Source organism: Eleutherodactylus coqui, chromosome 7, assembly GCF_035609145.1.
Source record: "Eleutherodactylus coqui strain aEleCoq1 chromosome 7, aEleCoq1.hap1, whole genome shotgun sequence".
NCBI lineage: Eukaryota > Metazoa > Chordata > Amphibia > Anura > Eleutherodactylidae > Eleutherodactylus > Eleutherodactylus coqui.
This window is the reverse complement of record NC_089843.1, coordinates 48,862,801-48,882,174: the sequence shown is the minus strand read 5'-3', so window position 1 is coordinate 48,882,174 and position 19,374 is coordinate 48,862,801. Positions and strand designations below refer to the sequence as shown.

The window sequence follows — 19,374 nt, the reverse complement described above, 5'->3', positions numbered from 1 at the left end:
GGCAGAATTACAAATATAGATAAAACCTTTTGTATTAATCAAAATGGATCACACCATTCACATTAGATCATGTGCACAACTCACTCAAACCTTTACTTGCAGGATTCCCTTAACACAGGTTAGCACATGCTTGGAGCACACTATCAGACGAACAATGCCTTCTCTCCCGTCTATTGTTTTGAAGCGCTTTTAGTTGCTTGCTTAGTCAAAAAAGATAAACCTTTTTTGTTGATGCTTACGATGATCTTTGGTATCTCACCAAAATCTGCAAGCTGCCGAATGGTTGAGCGGTCTGGGGGACTACGTTCAGGTTGTATGCTCTCCTGGACTTGTGGGTTCAAATACCGCTTCTGGCAGCTCAGTTTTGCTTAAATATTACCCAGGATGTTTTAGCAATTGCTACATGAAAATATTTTCAGAATAAAAAGACCTTCTGGTAAGAATGAAGAAAAAGGATTGTAGTGCCAAGCAGCACGAGGATTACCGAGGCATTAAGAACTGGGGCTTAACATCTTAGTCTAGGCTGATGGTGAAAAGAGCTGTTTTGGAACCATGTTAGTAGAACCAATGTGGCTGTTCTCAAGAAGCTAAATATTCTAGTACATAAGATGCTTTTTAATGGTGAATTGATGTTACTACCAGCTTTCAAATCTGCTTAGGTTTTTTCCAACAGGGTTCTATCAGAACATAACTAAAAGAAAAGATATGCACACATACTGGGCTGATGTGAGCGCTTTGCTTTTAAACCTGCAATTTGAATCAAGGAAGGAAAAAGTCCTTCAAAACTTTTTCTGTTCAACCCTCTGACTATTAAATCCTCAACTAATATAAAGCAGTGCTGCACCAGGGAATGAAAAACTGCTCCAGGCTTTATATTTCATCCCAAGAATTGGACTCTTAGCACGACCAAACTTTCTTTGAGTTTCGCAATTTTTTCGACTTGTGTATTTGAGGATGGCCGCATGATCTTTTCAGGAAGCATGGGTTCATTCCTACTTATGACATTCTAAGATTTTTGAAAAAGGAATATAGAATTGGTCAAAAATATTGTGGGACTCTTTCAAAATGCAGGCTTCATAGCTCAGGGGTTAGAGCACTGGTCTTGTAAACCAGGGGTCGTGAGTTCGATTCTCACTGAGGCCAAATTTTCTTAGTAAAGGCTATCGTGAACATCAAACCTTCTGAAAGTGGTTTTTGCCTATGAGAAAGGATCTTTCAACACTTTCTCTTTACAGCCCTCTGAATGCCAAAATCAAAAAGTCGAGATTTTATAGTCCTTTAATCTCACTTCAACAATTAAGCTCTTAACATGACCCAATTCTCTTCTGGTTGCAGAAAATTTTCATCGCCATGTAGGTCACTGTGACTGCATGCTCTTACCCTGGGAGCGAGACCTTGAATGCCACTTTACACAGGTGGGATATACCTTGAATGGAATGTGTTATCAGAACAATACCTATTGCTTGAATCAAAGTTTGATGTCACGCATAATTTTTAAATAATTTTAATGATTTGGGAAATTAAAATCTTGCAGTTTTCACTCTTTCCACCTAGCCCTATTATTCTGCTCTGTAGAAATCGCTTTTTAGTAGTGATCTGATTGTCATTACAGGCAGAATTACAAATATAGATAAAACCTTTTGTATTAATCAAAATGGATCACACCATTCACATTAGATCATGTGCACAACTCACTCAAACCTTTACTTGCAGGATTCCCTTAACACAGGTTAGCACATGCTTGGAGCACACTATCAGACGAACAATGCCTTCTCTCCCGTCTATTGTTTTGAAGCGCTTTTAGTTGCTTGCTTAGTCAAAAAAGATAAACCTTTTTTGTTGATGCTTACGATGATCTTTGGTATCTCACCAAAATCTGCAAGCTGCCGAATGGTTGAGCGGTCTGGGGGACTACGTTCAGGTTGTATGCTCTCCTGGACTTGTGGGTTCAAATACCGCTTCTGGCAGCTCAGTTTTGCTTAAATATTACCCAGGATGTTTTAGCAATTGCTACATGAAAATATTTTCAGAATAAAAAGACCTTCTGGTAAGAATGAAGAAAAAGGATTGTAGTGCCAAGCAGCACGAGGATTACCGAGGCATTAAGAACTGGGGCTTAACATCTTAGTCTAGGCTGATGGTGAAAAGAGCTGTTTTGGAACCATGTTAGTAGAACCAATGTGGCTGTTCTCAAGAAGCTAAATATTCTAGTACATAAGATGCTTTTTAATGGTGAATTGATGTTACTACCAGCTTTCAAATCTGCTTAGGTTTTTTCCAACAGGGTTCTATCAGAACATAACTAAAAGAAAAGATATGCACACATACTGGGCTGATGTGAGCGCTTTGCTTTTAAACCTGCAATTTGAATCAAGGAAGGAAAAAGTCCTTCAAAACTTTTTCTGTTCAACCCTCTGACTATTAAATCCTCAACTAATATAAAGCAGTGCTGCACCAGGGAATGAAAAACTGCTCCAGGCTTTATATTTCATCCCAAGAATTGGACTCTTAGCACGACCAAACTTTCTTTGAGTTTCGCAATTTTTTCGACTTGTGTATTTGAGGATGGCCGCATGATCTTTTCAGGAAGCATGGGTTCATTCCTACTTATGACATTCTAAGATTTTTGAAAAAGGAATATAGAATTGGTCAAAAATATTGTGGGACTCTTTCAAAATGCAGGCTTCATAGCTCAGGGGTTAGAGCACTGGTCTTGTAAACCAGGGGTCGTGAGTTCGATTCTCACTGAGGCCAAATTTTCTTAGTAAAGGCTATCGTGAACATCAAACCTTCTGAAAGTGGTTTTTGCCTATGAGAAAGGATCTTTCAACACTTTCTCTTTACAGCCCTCTGAATGCCAAAATCAAAAAGTCGAGATTTTATAGTCCTTTAATCTCACTTCAACAATTAAGCTCTTAACATGACCCAATTCTCTTCTGGTTGCAGAAAATTTTCATCGCCATGTAGGTCACTGTGACTGCATGCTCTTACCCTGGGAGCGAGACCTTGAATGCCACTTTACACAGGTGGGATATACCTTGAATGGAATGTGTTATCAGAACAATACCTATTGCTTGAATCAAAGTTTGATGTCACGCATCATTTTTAAATAATTTTAATGATTTGGGAAATTAAAATCTTGCAGTTTTCACTCTTTCCACCTAGCCCTATTATTCTGCTCTGTAGAAATCGCTTTTTAGTAGTGATCTGATTGTCATTACAGGCAGAATTACAAATATAGATAAAACCTTTTGTATTAATCAAAATGGATCACACCATTCACATTAGATCATGTGCACAACTCACTCAAACCTTTACTTGCAGGATTCCCTTAACACAGGTTAGCACATGCTTGGAGCACACTATCAGACGAACAATGCCTTCTCTCCCGTCTATTGTTTTGAAGCGCTTTTAGTTGCTTGCTTAGTCAAAAAAGATAAACCTTTTTTGTTGATGCTTACGATGATCTTTGGTATCTCACCAAAATCTGCAAGCTGCCGAATGGTTGAGCGGTCTGGGGGACTACGTTCAGGTTGTATGCTCTCCTGGACTTGTGGGTTCAAATACCGCTTCTGGCAGCTCAGTTTTGCTTAAATATTACCCAGGATGTTTTAGCAATTGCTACATGAAAATATTTTCAGAATAAAAAGACCTTCTGGTAAGAATGAAGAAAAAGGATTGTAGTGCCAAGCAGCACGAGGATTACCGAGGCATTAAGAACTGGGGCTTAACATCTTAGTCTAGGCTGATGGTGAAAAGAGCTGTTTTGGAACCATGTTAGTAGAACCAATGTGGCTGTTCTCAAGAAGCTAAATATTCTAGTACATAAGATGCTTTTTAATGGTGAATTGATGTTACTACCAGCTTTCAAATCTGCTTAGGTTTTTTCCAACAGGGTTCTATCAGAACATAACTAAAATAAAAGATATGCACACATACTGGGCTGATGTGAGCGCTTTGCTTTTAAACCTGCAATTTGAATCAAGGAAGGAAAAAGTCCTTCAAAACTTTTTCTGTTCAACCCTCTGACTATTAAATCCTCAACTAATATAAAGCAGTGCTGCACCAGGGAATGAAAAACTGCTCCAGGCTTTATATTTCATCCCAAGAATTGGACTCTTAGCACGACCAAACTTTCTTTGAGTTTCGCAATTTTTTCGACTTGTGTATTTGAGGATGGCCGCATGATCTTTTCAGGAAGCATGGGTTCATTCCTACTTATGACATTCTAAGATTTTTGAAAAAGGAATATAGAATTGGTCAAAAATATTGTGGGACTCTTTCAAAATGCAGGCTTCATAGCTCAGGGGTTAGAGCACTGGTCTTGTAAACCAGGGGTCGTGAGTTCGATTCTCACTGAGGCCAAATTTTCTTAGTAAAGGCTATCGTGAACATCAAACCTTCTGAAAGTGGTTTTTGCCTATGAGAAAGGATCTTTCAACACTTTCTCTTTACAGCCCTCTGAATGCCAAAATCAAAAAGTCGAGATTTTATAGTCCTTTAATCTCACTTCAACAATTAAGCTCTTAACATGACCCAATTCTCTTCTGGTTGCAGAAAATTTTCATCGCCATGTAGGTCACTGTGACTGCATGCTCTTACCCTGGGAGCGAGACCTTGAATGCCACTTTACACAGGTGGGATATACCTTGAATGGAATGTGTTATCAGAACAATACCTATTGCTTGAATCAAAGTTTGATGTCACGCATAATTTTTAAATAATTTTAATGATTTGGGAAATTAAAATCTTGCAGTTTTCACTCTTTCCACCTAGCCCTATTATTCTGCTCTGTAGAAATCGCTTTTTAGTAGTGATCTGATTGTCATTACAGGCAGAATTACAAATATAGATAAAACCTTTTGTATTAATCAAAATGGATCACACCATTCACATTAGATCATGTGCACAACTCACTCAAACCTTTACTTGCAGGATTCCCTTAACACAGGTTAGCACATGCTTGGAGCACACTATCAGACGAACAATGCCTTCTCTCCCGTCTATTGTTTTGAAGCGCTTTTAGTTGCTTGCTTAGTCAAAAAAGATAAACCTTTTTTGTTGATGCTTACGATGATCTTTGGTATCTCACCAAAATCTGCAAGCTGCCGAATGGTTGAGCGGTCTGGGGGACTACGTTCAGGTTGTATGCTCTCCTGGACTTGTGGGTTCAAATACCGCTTCTGGCAGCTCAGTTTTGCTTAAATATTACCCAGGATGTTTTAGCAATTGCTACATGAAAATATTTTCAGAATAAAAAGACCTTCTGGTAAGAATGAAGAAAAAGGATTGTAGTGCCAAGCAGCACGAGGATTACCGAGGCATTAAGAACTGGGGCTTAACATCTTAGTCTAGGCTGATGGTGAAAAGAGCTGTTTTGGAACCATGTTAGTAGAACCAATGTGGCTGTTCTCAAGAAGCTAAATATTCTAGTACATAAGATGCTTTTTAATGGTGAATTGATGTTACTACCAGCTTTCAAATCTGCTTAGGTTTTTTCCAACAGGGTTCTATCAGAACATAACTAAAAGAAAAGATATGCACACATACTGGGCTGATGTGAGCGCTTTGCTTTTAAACCTGCAATTTGAATCAAGGAAGGAAAAAGTCCTTCAAAACTTTTTCTGTTCAACCCTCTGACTATTAAATCCTCAACTAATATAAAGCAGTGCTGCACCAGGGAATGAAAAACTGCTCCAGGCTTTATATTTCATCCCAAGAATTGGACTCTTAGCACGACCAAACTTTCTTTGAGTTTCGCAATTTTTTCGACTTGTGTATTTGAGGATGGCCGCATGATCTTTTCAGGAAGCATGGGTTCATTCCTACTTATGACATTCTAAGATTTTTGAAAAAGGAATATAGAATTGGTCAAAAATATTGTGGGACTCTTTCAAAATGCAGGCTTCATAGCTCAGGGGTTAGAGCACTGGTCTTGTAAACCAGGGGTCGTGAGTTCGATTCTCACTGAGGCCAAATTTTCTTAGTAAAGGCTATCGTGAACATCAAACCTTCTGAAAGTGGTTTTTGCCTATGAGAAAGGATCTTTCAACACTTTCTCTTTACAGCCCTCTGAATGCCAAAATCAAAAAGTCGAGATTTTATAGTCCTTTAATCTCACTTCAACAATTAAGCTCTTAACATGACCCAATTCTCTTCTGGTTGCAGAAAATTTTCATCGCCATGTAGGTCACTGTGACTGCATGCTCTTACCCTGGGAGCGAGACCTTGAATGCCACTTTACACAGGTGGGATATACCTTGAATGGAATGTGTTATCAGAACAATACCTATTGCTTGAATCAAAGTTTGATGTCACGCATAATTTTTAAATAATTTTAATGATTTGGGAAATTAAAATCTTGCAGTTTTCACTCTTTCCACCTAGCCCTATTATTCTGCTCTGTAGAAATCGCTTTTTAGTAGTGATCTGATTGTCATTACAGGCAGAATTACAAATATAGATAAAACCTTTTGTATTAATCAAAATGGATCACACCATTCACATTAGATCATGTGCACAACTCACTCAAACCTTTACTTGCAGGATTCCCTTAACACAGGTTAGCACATGCTTGGAGCACACTATCAGACGAACAATGCCTTCTCTCCCGTCTATTGTTTTGAAGCGCTTTTAGTTGCTTGCTTAGTCAAAAAAGATAAACCTTTTTTGTTGATGCTTACGATGATCTTTGGTATCTCACCAAAATCTGCAAGCTGCCGAATGGTTGAGCGGTCTGGGGGACTACGTTCAGGTTGTATGCTCTCCTGGACTTGTGGGTTCAAATACCGCTTCTGGCAGCTCAGTTTTGCTTAAATATTACCCAGGATGTTTTAGCAATTGCTACATGAAAATATTTTCAGAATAAAAAGACCTTCTGGTAAGAATGAAGAAAAAGGATTGTAGTGCCAAGCAGCACGAGGATTACCGAGGCATTAAGAACTGGGGCTTAACATCTTAGTCTAGGCTGATGGTGAAAAGAGCTGTTTTGGAACCATGTTAGTAGAACCAATGTGGCTGTTCTCAAGAAGCTAAATATTCTAGTACATAAGATGCTTTTTAATGGTGAATTGATGTTACTACCAGCTTTCAAATCTGCTTAGGTTTTTTCCAACAGGGTTCTATCAGAACATAACTAAAAGAAAAGATATGCACACATACTGGGCTGATGTGAGCGCTTTGCTTTTAAACCTGCAATTTGAATCAAGGAAGGAAAAAGTCCTTCAAAACTTTTTCTGTTCAACCCTCTGACTATTAAATCCTCAACTAATATAAAGCAGTGCTGCACCAGGGAATGAAAAACTGCTCCAGGCTTTATATTTCATCCCAAGAATTGGACTCTTAGCACGACCAAACTTTCTTTGAGTTTCGCAATTTTTTCGACTTGTGTATTTGAGGATGGCCGCATGATCTTTTCAGGAAGCATGGGTTCATTCCTACTTATGACATTCTAAGATTTTTGAAAAAGGAATATAGAATTGGTCAAAAATATTGTGGGACTCTTTCAAAATGCAGGCTTCATAGCTCAGGGGTTAGAGCACTGGTCTTGTAAACCAGGGGTCGTGAGTTCGATTCTCACTGAGGCCAAATTTTCTTAGTAAAGGCTATCGTGAACATCAAACCTTCTGAAAGTGGTTTTTGCCTATGAGAAAGGATCTTTCAACACTTTCTCTTTACAGCCCTCTGAATGCCAAAATCAAAAAGTCGAGATTTTATAGTCCTTTAATCTCACTTCAACAATTAAGCTCTTAACATGACCCAATTCTCTTCTGGTTGCAGAAAATTTTCATCGCCATGTAGGTCACTGTGACTGCATGCTCTTACCCTGGGAGCGAGACCTTGAATGCCACTTTACACAGGTGGGATATACCTTGAATGGAATGTGTTATCAGAACAATACCTATTGCTTGAATCAAAGTTTGATGTCACGCATCATTTTTAAATAATTTTAATGATTTGGGAAATTAAAATCTTGCAGTTTTCACTCTTTCCACCTAGCCCTATTATTCTGCTCTGTAGAAATCGCTTTTTAGTAGTGATCTGATTGTCATTACAGGCAGAATTACAAATATAGATAAAACCTTTTGTATTAATCAAAATGGATCACACCATTCACATTAGATCATGTGCACAACTCACTCAAACCTTTACTTGCAGGATTCCCTTAACACAGGTTAGCACATGCTTGGAGCACACTATCAGACGAACAATGCCTTCTCTCCCGTCTATTGTTTTGAAGCGCTTTTAGTTGCTTGCTTAGTCAAAAAAGATAAACCTTTTTTGTTGATGCTTACGATGATCTTTGGTATCTCACCAAAATCTGCAAGCTGCCGAATGGTTGAGCGGTCTGGGGGACTACGTTCAGGTTGTATGCTCTCCTGGACTTGTGGGTTCAAATACCGCTTCTGGCAGCTCAGTTTTGCTTAAATATTACCCAGGATGTTTTAGCAATTGCTACATGAAAATATTTTCAGAATAAAAAGACCTTCTGGTAAGAATGAAGAAAAAGGATTGTAGTGCCAAGCAGCACGAGGATTACCGAGGCATTAAGAACTGGGGCTTAACATCTTAGTCTAGGCTGATGGTGAAAAGAGCTGTTTTGGAACCATGTTAGTAGAACCAATGTGGCTGTTCTCAAGAAGCTAAATATTCTAGTACATAAGATGCTTTTTAATGGTGAATTGATGTTACTACCAGCTTTCAAATCTGCTTAGGTTTTTTCCAACAGGGTTCTATCAGAACATAACTAAAAGAAAAGATATGCACACATACTGGGCTGATGTGAGCGCTTTGCTTTTAAACCTGCAATTTGAATCAAGGAAGGAAAAAGTCCTTCAAAACTTTTTCTGTTCAACCCTCTGACTATTAAATCCTCAACTAATATAAAGCAGTGCTGCACCAGGGAATGAAAAACTGCTCCAGGCTTTATATTTCATCCCAAGAATTGGACTCTTAGCACGACCAAACTTTCTTTGAGTTTCGCAATTTTTTCGACTTGTGTATTTGAGGATGGCCGCATGATCTTTTCAGGAAGCATGGGTTCATTCCTACTTATGACATTCTAAGATTTTTGAAAAAGGAATATAGAATTGGTCAAAAATATTGTGGGACTCATTCAAAATGCAGGCTTCATAGCTCAGGGGTTAGAGCACTGGTCTTGTAAACCAGGGGTCGTGAGTTCGATTCTCACTGAGGCCAAATTTTCTTAGTAAAGGCTATCGTGAACATCAAACCTTCTGAAAGTGGTTTTTGCCTATGAGAAAGGATCTTTCAACACTTTCTCTTTACAGCCCTCTGAATGCCAAAATCAAAAAGTCGAGATTTTATAGTCCTTTAATCTCACTTCAACAATTAAGCTCTTAACATGACCCAATTCTCTTCTGGTTGCAGAAAATTTTCATCGCCATGTAGGTCACTGTGACTGCATGCTCTTACCCTGGGAGCGAGACCTTGAATGCCACTTTACACAGGTGGGATATACCTTGAATGGAATGTGTTATCAGAACAATACCTATTGCTTGAATCAAAGTTTGATGTCACGCATAATTTTTAAATAATTTTAATGATTTGGGAAATTAAAATCTTGCAGTTTTCACTCTTTCCACCTAGCCCTATTATTCTGCTCTGTAGAAATCGCTTTTTAGTAGTGATCTGATTGTCATTACAGGCAGAATTACAAATATAGATAAAACCTTTTGTATTAATCAAAATGGATCACACCATTCACATTAGATCATGTGCACAACTCACTCAAACCTTTACTTGCAGGATTCCCTTAACACAGGTTAGCACATGCTTGGAGCACACTATCAGACGAACAATGCCTTCTCTCCCGTCTATTGTTTTGAAGCGCTTTTAGTTGCTTGCTTAGTCAAAAAAGATAAACCTTTTTTGTTGATGCTTACGATGATCTTTGGTATCTCACCAAAATCTGCAAGCTGCCGAATGGTTGAGCGGTCTGGGGGACTACGTTCAGGTTGTATGCTCTCCTGGACTTGTGGGTTCAAATACCGCTTCTGGCAGCTCAGTTTTGCTTAAATATTACCCAGGATGTTTTAGCAATTGCTACATGAAAATATTTTCAGAATAAAAAGACCTTCTGGTAAGAATGAAGAAAAAGGATTGTAGTGCCAAGCAGCACGAGGATTACCGAGGCATTAAGAACTGGGGCTTAACATCTTAGTCTAGGCTGATGGTGAAAAGAGCTGTTTTGGAACCATGTTAGTAGAACCAATGTGGCTGTTCTCAAGAAGCTAAATATTCTAGTACATAAGATGCTTTTTAATGGTGAATTGATGTTACTACCAGCTTTCAAATCTGCTTAGGTTTTTTCCAACAGGGTTCTATCAGAACATAACTAAAAGAAAAGATATGCACACATACTGGGCTGATGTGAGCGCTTTGCTTTTAAACCTGCAATTTGAATCAAGGAAGGAAAAAGTCCTTCAAAACTTTTTCTGTTCAACCCTCTGACTATTAAATCCTCAACTAATATAAAGCAGTGCTGCACCAGGGAATGAAAAACTGCTCCAGGCTTTATATTTCATCCCAAGAATTGGACTCTTAGCACGACCAAACTTTCTTTGAGTTTCGCAATTTTTTCGACTTGTGTATTTGAGGATGGCCGCATGATCTTTTCAGGAAGCATGGGTTCATTCCTACTTATGACATTCTAAGATTTTTGAAAAAGGAATATAGAATTGGTCAAAAATATTGTGGGACTCATTCAAAATGCAGGCTTCATAGCTCAGGGGTTAGAGCACTGGTCTTGTAAACCAGGGGTCGTGAGTTCGATTCTCACTGAGGCCAAATTTTCTTAGTAAAGGCTATCGTGAACATCAAACCTTCTGAAAGTGGTTTTTGCCTATGAGAAAGGATCTTTCAACACTTTCTCTTTACAGCCCTCTGAATGCCAAAATCAAAAAGTCGAGATTTTATAGTCCTTTAATCTCACTTCAACAATTAAGCTCTTAACATGACCCAATTCTCTTCTGGTTGCAGAAAATTTTCATCGCCATGTAGGTCACTGTGACTGCATGCTCTTACCCTGGGAGCGAGACCTTGAATGCCACTTTACACAGGTGGGATATACCTTGAATGGAATGTGTTATCAGAACAATACCTATTGCTTGAATCAAAGTTTGATGTCACGCATAATTTTTAAATAATTTTAATGATTTGGGAAATTAAAATCTTGCAGTTTTCACTCTTTCCACCTAGCCCTATTATTCTGCTCTGTAGAAATCGCTTTTTAGTAGTGATCTGATTGTCATTACAGGCAGAATTACAAATATAGATAAAACCTTTTGTATTAATCAAAATGGATCACACCATTCACATTAGATCATGTGCACAACTCACTCAAACCTTTACTTGCAGGATTCCCTTAACACAGGTTAGCACATGCTTGGAGCACACTATCAGACGAACAATGCCTTCTCTCCCGTCTATTGTTTTGAAGCGCTTTTAGTTGCTTGCTTAGTCAAAAAAGATAAACCTTTTTTGTTGATGCTTACGATGATCTTTGGTATCTCACCAAAATCTGCAAGCTGCCGAATGGTTGAGCGGTCTGGGGGACTACGTTCAGGTTGTATGCTCTCCTGGACTTGTGGGTTCAAATACCGCTTCTGGCAGCTCAGTTTTGCTTAAATATTACCCAGGATGTTTTAGCAATTGCTACATGAAAATATTTTCAGAATAAAAAGACCTTCTGGTAAGAATGAAGAAAAAGGATTGTAGTGCCAAGCAGCACGAGGATTACCGAGGCATTAAGAACTGGGGCTTAACATCTTAGTCTAGGCTGATGGTGAAAAGAGCTGTTTTGGAACCATGTTAGTAGAACCAATGTGGCTGTTCTCAAGAAGCTAAATATTCTAGTACATAAGATGCTTTTTAATGGTGAATTGATGTTACTACCAGCTTTCAAATCTGCTTAGGTTTTTTCCAACAGGGTTCTATCAGAACATAACTAAAAGAAAAGATATGCACACATACTGGGCTGATGTGAGCGCTTTGCTTTTAAACCTGCAATTTGAATCAAGGAAGGAAAAAGTCCTTCAAAACTTTTTCTGTTCAACCCTCTGACTATTAAATCCTCAACTAATATAAAGCAGTGCTGCACCAGGGAATGAAAAACTGCTCCAGGCTTTATATTTCATCCCAAGAATTGGACTCTTAGCACGACCAAACTTTCTTTGAGTTTCGCAATTTTTTCGACTTGTGTATTTGAGGATGGCCGCATGATCTTTTCAGGAAGCATGGGTTCATTCCTACTTATGACATTCTAAGATTTTTGAAAAAGGAATATAGAATTGGTCAAAAATATTGTGGGACTCTTTCAAAATGCAGGCTTCATAGCTCAGGGGTTAGAGCACTGGTCTTGTAAACCAGGGGTCGTGAGTTCGATTCTCACTGAGGCCAAATTTTCTTAGTAAAGGCTATCGTGAACATCAAACCTTCTGAAAGTGGTTTTTGCCTATGAGAAAGGATCTTTCAACACTTTCTCTTTACAGCCCTCTGAATGCCAAAATCAAAAAGTCGAGATTTTATAGTCCTTTAATCTCACTTCAACAATTAAGCTCTTAACATGACCCAATTCTCTTCTGGTTGCAGAAAATTTTCATCGCCATGTAGGTCACTGTGACTGCATGCTCTTACCCTGGGAGCGAGACCTTGAATGCCACTTTACACAGGTGGGATATACCTTGAATGGAATGTGTTATCAGAACAATACCTATTGCTTGAATCAAAGTTTGATGTCACGCATCATTTTTAAATAATTTTAATGATTTGGGAAATTAAAATCTTGCAGTTTTCACTCTTTCCACCTAGCCCTATTATTCTGCTCTGTAGAAATCGCTTTTTAGTAGTGATCTGATTGTCATTACAGGCAGAATTACAAATATAGATAAAACCTTTTGTATTAATCAAAATGGATCACACCATTCACATTAGATCATGTGCACAACTCACTCAAACCTTTACTTGCAGGATTCCCTTAACACAGGTTAGCACATGCTTGGAGCACACTATCAGACGAACAATGCCTTCTCTCCCGTCTATTGTTTTGAAGCGCTTTTAGTTGCTTGCTTAGTCAAAAAAGATAAACCTTTTTTGTTGATGCTTACGATGATCTTTGGTATCTCACCAAAATCTGCAAGCTGCCGAATGGTTGAGCGGTCTGGGGGACTACGTTCAGGTTGTATGCTCTCCTGGACTTGTGGGTTCAAATACCGCTTCTGGCAGCTCAGTTTTGCTTAAATATTACCCAGGATGTTTTAGCAATTGCTACATGAAAATATTTTCAGAATAAAAAGACCTTCTGGTAAGAATGAAGAAAAAGGATTGTAGTGCCAAGCAGCACGAGGATTACCGAGGCATTAAGAACTGGGGCTTAACATCTTAGTCTAGGCTGATGGTGAAAAGAGCTGTTTTGGAACCATGTTAGTAGAACCAATGTGGCTGTTCTCAAGAAGCTAAATATTCTAGTACATAAGATGCTTTTTAATGGTGAATTGATGTTACTACCAGCTTTCAAATCTGCTTAGGTTTTTTCCAACAGGGTTCTATCAGAACATAACTAAAAGAAAAGATATGCACACATACTGGGCTGATGTGAGCGCTTTGCTTTTAAACCTGCAATTTGAATCAAGGAAGGAAAAAGTCCTTCAAAACTTTTTCTGTTCAACCCTCTGACTATTAAATCCTCAACTAATATAAAGCAGTGCTGCACCAGGGAATGAAAAACTGCTCCAGGCTTTATATTTCATCCCAAGAATTGGACTCTTAGCACGACCAAACTTTCTTTGAGTTTCGCAATTTTTTCGACTTGTGTATTTGAGGATGGCCGCATGATCTTTTCAGGAAGCATGGGTTCATTCCTACTTATGACATTCTAAGATTTTTGAAAAAGGAATATAGAATTGGTCAAAAATATTGTGGGACTCTTTCAAAATGCAGGCTTCATAGCTCAGGGGTTAGAGCACTGGTCTTGTAAACCAGGGGTCGTGAGTTCGATTCTCACTGAGGCCAAATTTTCTTAGTAAAGGCTATCGTGAACATCAAACCTTCTGAAAGTGGTTTTTGCCTATGAGAAAGGATCTTTCAACACTTTCTCTTTACAGCCCTCTGAATGCCAAAATCAAAAAGTCGAGATTTTATAGTCCTTTAATCTCACTTCAACAATTAAGCTCTTAACATGACCCAATTCTCTTCTGGTTGCAGAAAATTTTCATCGCCATGTAGGTCACTGTGACTGCATGCTCTTACCCTGGGAGCGAGACCTTGAATGCCACTTTACACAGGTGGGATATACCTTGAATGGAATGTGTTATCAGAACAATACCTATTGCTTGAATCAAAGTTTGATGTCACGCATAATTTTTAAATAATTTTAATGATTTGGGAAATTAAAATCTTGCAGTTTTCACTCTTTCCACCTAGCCCTATTATTCTGCTCTGTAGAAATCGCTTTTTAGTAGTGATCTGATTGTCATTACAGGCAGAATTACAAATATAGATAAAACCTTTTGTATTAATCAAAATGGATCACACCATTCACATTAGATCATGTGCACAACTCACTCAAACCTTTACTTGCAGGATTCCCTTAACACAGGTTAGCACATGCTTGGAGCACACTATCAGACGAACAATGCCTTCTCTCCCGTCTATTGTTTTGAAGCGCTTTTAGTTGCTTGCTTAGTCAAAAAAGATAAACCTTTTTTGTTGATGCTTACGATGATCTTTGGTATCTCACCAAAATCTGCAAGCTGCCGAATGGTTGAGCGGTCTGGGGGACTACGTTCAGGTTGTATGCTCTCCTGGACTTGTGGGTTCAAATACCGCTTCTGGCAGCTCAGTTTTGCTTAAATATTACCCAGGATGTTTTAGCAATTGCTACATGAAAATATTTTCAGAATAAAAAGACCTTCTGGTAAGAATGAAGAAAAAGGATTGTAGTGCCAAGCAGCACGAGGATTACCGAGGCATTAAGAACTGGGGCTTAACATCTTAGTCTAGGCTGATGGTGAAAAGAGCTGTTTTGGAACCATGTTAGTAGAACCAATGTGGCTGTTCTCAAGAAGCTAAATATTCTAGTACATAAGATGCTTTTTAATGGTGAATTGATGTTACTACCAGCTTTCAAATCTGCTTAGGTTTTTTCCAACAGGGTTCTATCAGAACATAACTAAAAGAAAAGATATGCACACATACTGGGCTGATGTGAGCGCTTTGCTTTTAAACCTGCAATTTGAATCAAGGAAGGAAAAAGTCCTTCAAAACTTTTTCTGTTCAACCCTCTGACTATTAAATCCTCAACTAATATAAAGCAGTGCTGCACCAGGGAATGAAAAACTGCTCCAGGCTTTATATTTCATCCCAAGAATTGGACTCTTAGCACGACCAAACTTTCTTTGAGTTTCGCAATTTTTTCGACTTGTGTATTTGAGGATGGCCGCATGATCTTTTCAGGAAGCATGGGTTCATTCCTACTTATGACATTCTAAGATTTTTGAAAAAGGAATATAGAATTGGTCAAAAATATTGTGGGACTCTTTCAAAATGCAGGCTTCATAGCTCAGGGGTTAGAGCACTGGTCTTGTAAACCAGGGGTCGTGAGTTCGATTCTCACTGAGGCCAAATTTTCTTAGTAAAGGCTATCGTGAACATCAAACCTTCTGAAAGTGGTTTTTGCCTATGAGAAAGGATCTTTCAACACTTTCTCTTTACAGCCCTCTGAATGCCAAAATCAAAAAGTCGAGATTTTATAGTCCTTTAATCTCACTTCAACAATTAAGCTCTTAACATGACCCAATTCTCTTCTGGTTGCAGAAAATTTTCATCGCCATGTAGGTCACTGTGACTGCATGCTCTTACCCTGGGAGCGAGACCTTGAATGCCACTTTACACAGGTGGGATATACCTTGAATGGAATGTGTTATCAGAACAATACCTATTGCTTGAATCAAAGTTTGATGTCACGCATCATTTTTAAATAATTTTAATGATTTGGGAAATTAAAATCTTGCAGTTTTCACTCTTTCCACCTAGCCCTATTATTCTGCTCTGTAGAAATCGCTTTTTAGTAGTGATCTGATTGTCATTACAGGCAGAATTACAAATATAGATAAAACCTTTTGTATTAATCAAAATGGATCACACCATTCACATTAGATCATGTGCACAACTCACTCAAACCTTTACTTGCAGGATTCCCTTAACACAGGTTAGCACATGCTTGGAGCACACTATCAGACGAACAATGCCTTCTCTCCCGTCTATTGTTTTGAAGCGCTTTTAGTTGCTTGCTTAGTCAAAAAAGATAAACCTTTTTTGTTGATGCTTACGATGATCTTTGGTATCTCACCAAAATCTGCAAGCTGCCGAATGGTTGAGCGGTCTGGGGGACTACGTTCAGGTTGTATGCTCTCCTGGACTTGTGGGTTCAAATACCGCTTCTGGCAGCTCAGTTTTGCTTAAATATTACCCAGGATGTTTTAGCAATTGCTACATGAAAATATTTTCAGAATAAAAAGACCTTCTGGTAAGAATGAAGAAAAAGGATTGTAGTGCCAAGCAGCACGAGGATTACCGAGGCATTAAGAACTGGGGCTTAACATCTTAGTCTAGGCTGATGGTGAAAAGAGCTGTTTTGGAACCATGTTAGTAGAACCAATGTGGCTGTTCTCAAGAAGCTAAATATTCTAGTACATAAGATGCTTTTTAATGGTGAATTGATGTTACTACCAGCTTTCAAATCTGCTTAGGTTTTTTCCAACAGGGTTCTATCAGAACATAACTAAAAGAAAAGATATGCACACATACTGGGCTGATGTGAGCGCTTTGCTTTTAAACCTGCAATTTGAATCAAGGAAGGAAAAAGTCCTTCAAAACTTTTTCTGTTCAACCCTCTGACTATTAAATCCTCAACTAATATAAAGCAGTGCTGCACCAGGGAATGAAAAACTGCTCCAGGCTTTATATTTCATCCCAAGAATTGGACTCTTAGCACGACCAAACTTTCTTTGAGTTTCGCAATTTTTTCGACTTGTGTATTTGAGGATGGCCGCATGATCTTTTCAGGAAGCATGGGTTCATTCCTACTTATGACATTCTAAGATTTTTGAAAAAGGAATATAGAATTGGTCAAAAATATTGTGGGACTCTTTCAAAATGCAGGCTTCATAGCTGAGGGGTTAGAGCACTGGTCTTGTAAACCAGGGGTCGTGAGTTCGATTCTCACTGAGGCCAAATTTTCTTAGTAAAGGCTATCGTGAACATCAAACCTTCTGAAAGTGGTTTTTGCCTATGAGAAAGGATCTTTCAACACTTTCTCTTTACAGCCCTCTGAATGCCAAAATCAAAAAGTCGAGATTTTATAGTCCTTTAATCTCACTTCAACAATTAAGCTCTTAACATGACCCAATTCTCTTCTGGTTGCAGAAAATTTTCATCGCCATGTAGGTCACTGTGACTGCATGCTCTTACCCTGGGAGCGAGACCTTGAATGCCACTTTACACAGGTGGGATATACCTTGAATGGAATGTGTTATCAGAACAATACCTATTGCTTGAATCAAAGTTTGATGTCACGCATAATTTTTAAATAATTTTAATGATTTGGGAAATTAAAATCTTGCAGTTTTCACTCTTTCCACCTAGCCCTATTATTCTGCTCTGTAGAAATCGCTTTTTAGTAGTGATCTGATTGTCATTACAGGCAGAATTACAAATATAGATAAAACCTTTTGTATTAATCAAAATGGATCACACCATTCACATTAGATCATGTGCACAACTCACTCAAACCTTTACTTGCAGGATTCCCTTAACACAGGTTAGCACATGCTTGGAGCACACTATCAGACGAACAATGCCTTCTCTCCCGTCTATTGTTTTGAAGCGCTTTTAGTTGCTTGCTTAGTCAAAAAAGATAAACCTTTTTTGTTGATGCTTACGATGATCTTTGGTATCTCACCAAAATCTGCAAGCTGCCGAATGGTTGAGCGGTCTGGGGGACTACGTTCAGGTTGTATGCTCTCCTGGACTTGTGGGTTCAAATACCGCTTCTGGCAGCTCAGTTTTGCTTAAATATTACCCAGGATGTTTTAGCAATTGCTACATGAAAATATTTTCAGAATAAAAAGACCTTCTGGTAAGAATGAAGAAAAAGGATTGTAGTGCCAAGCAGCACGAGGATTACCGAGGCATTAAGAACTGGGGCTTAACATCTTAGTCTAGGCTGATGGTGAAAAGAGCTGTTTTGGAACCATGTTAGTAGAACCAATGTGGCTGTTCTCAAGAAGCTAAATATTCTAGTACATAAGATGCTTTTTAATGGTGAATTGATGTTACTACCAGCTTTCAAATCTGCTTAGGTTTTTTCCAACAGGGTTCTATCAGAACATAACTAAAAGAAAAGATATGCACACATACTGGGCTGATGTGAGCGCTTTGCTTTTAAACCTGCAATTTGAATCAAGGAAGGAAAAAGTCCTTCAAAACTTTTTCTGTTCAACCCTCTGACTATTAAATCCTCAACTAATATAAAGCAGTGCTGCACCAGGGAATGAAAAACTGCTCCAGGCTTTATATTTCATCCCAAGAATTGGACTCTTAGCACGACCAAACTTTCTTTGAGTTTCGCAATTTTTTCGACTTGTGTATTTGAGGATGGCCGCATGATCTTTTCAGGAAGCATGGGTTCATTCCTACTTATGACATTCTAAGATTTTTGAAAAAGGAATATAGAATTGGTCAAAAATATTGTGGGACTCTTTCAAAATGCAGGCTTCATAGCTCAGGGGTTAGAGCACTGGTCTTGTAAACCAGGGGTCGTGAGTTCGATTCTCACTGAGGCCAAATTTTCTTAGTAAAGGCTATCGTGAACATCAAACCTTCTGAAAGTGGTTTTTGCCTATGAGAAAGGATCTTTCAACACTTTCTCTTTACAGCCCTCTGAATGCCAAAATCAAAAAGTCGAGATTTTATAGTCCTTTAATCTCACTTCAACAATTAAGCTCTTAACATGACCCAATTCTCTTCTGGTTGCAGAAAATTTTCATCGCCATGTAGGTCACTGTGACTGCATGCTCTTACCCTGGGAGCGAGACCTTGAATGCCACTTTACACAGGTGGGATATACCTTGAATGGAATGTGTTATCAGAACAATACCTATTGCTTGAATCAAAGTTTGATGTCACGCATAATTTTTAAATAATTTTAATGATTTGGGAAATTAAAATCTTGCAGTTTTCACTCTTTCCACCTAGCCCTATTATTCTGCTCTGTAGAAATCGCTTTTTAGTAGTGATCTGATTGTCATTACAGGCAGAATTACAAATATAGATAAAACCTTTTGTATTAATCAA

The 19,374-nt window shown here is 38.5% G+C and overlaps 11 non-coding genes across 11 annotated transcripts; all 11 read left to right on the top strand.

Moving 5' to 3' along the window:
• The first annotated feature begins 1,070 nt into the window (after positions 1-1,070).
• Positions 1,071-1,143, top strand: TRNAT-UGU (transfer RNA threonine (anticodon UGU)). Its single transcript has one exon. It is a non-coding gene; the product is annotated as a tRNA-Thr (tRNA).
• Positions 1,144-2,681: 1,538 nt separating this feature from the next.
• TRNAT-UGU (transfer RNA threonine (anticodon UGU)) lies at positions 2,682-2,754 on the top strand. The gene has a single exon. It is a non-coding gene; the product is annotated as a tRNA-Thr (tRNA).
• Positions 2,755-4,292: 1,538 nt separating this feature from the next.
• Positions 4,293-4,365, top strand: TRNAT-UGU (transfer RNA threonine (anticodon UGU)). Its single transcript has one exon. It is a non-coding gene; the product is annotated as a tRNA-Thr (tRNA).
• A 1,538-nt stretch (positions 4,366-5,903) lies between these two features.
• TRNAT-UGU (transfer RNA threonine (anticodon UGU)) lies at positions 5,904-5,976 on the top strand. The gene has a single exon. It is a non-coding gene; the product is annotated as a tRNA-Thr (tRNA).
• A 1,538-nt stretch (positions 5,977-7,514) lies between these two features.
• On the top strand, positions 7,515-7,587 carry TRNAT-UGU (transfer RNA threonine (anticodon UGU)). The gene has a single exon. It is a non-coding gene; the product is annotated as a tRNA-Thr (tRNA).
• Positions 7,588-9,125: 1,538 nt separating this feature from the next.
• On the top strand, positions 9,126-9,198 carry TRNAT-UGU (transfer RNA threonine (anticodon UGU)). Its single transcript has one exon. It is a non-coding gene; the product is annotated as a tRNA-Thr (tRNA).
• A 1,538-nt stretch (positions 9,199-10,736) lies between these two features.
• Positions 10,737-10,809, top strand: TRNAT-UGU (transfer RNA threonine (anticodon UGU)). The gene has a single exon. It is a non-coding gene; the product is annotated as a tRNA-Thr (tRNA).
• Positions 10,810-12,347: 1,538 nt separating this feature from the next.
• On the top strand, positions 12,348-12,420 carry TRNAT-UGU (transfer RNA threonine (anticodon UGU)). Its single transcript has one exon. It is a non-coding gene; the product is annotated as a tRNA-Thr (tRNA).
• Positions 12,421-13,958: 1,538 nt separating this feature from the next.
• Positions 13,959-14,031, top strand: TRNAT-UGU (transfer RNA threonine (anticodon UGU)). Its single transcript has one exon. It is a non-coding gene; the product is annotated as a tRNA-Thr (tRNA).
• Positions 14,032-15,569: 1,538 nt separating this feature from the next.
• On the top strand, positions 15,570-15,642 carry TRNAT-UGU (transfer RNA threonine (anticodon UGU)). The gene has a single exon. It is a non-coding gene; the product is annotated as a tRNA-Thr (tRNA).
• A 3,149-nt stretch (positions 15,643-18,791) lies between these two features.
• TRNAT-UGU (transfer RNA threonine (anticodon UGU)) lies at positions 18,792-18,864 on the top strand. Its single transcript has one exon. It is a non-coding gene; the product is annotated as a tRNA-Thr (tRNA).
• The last annotated feature ends 510 nt before the right edge of the window (positions 18,865-19,374 follow it).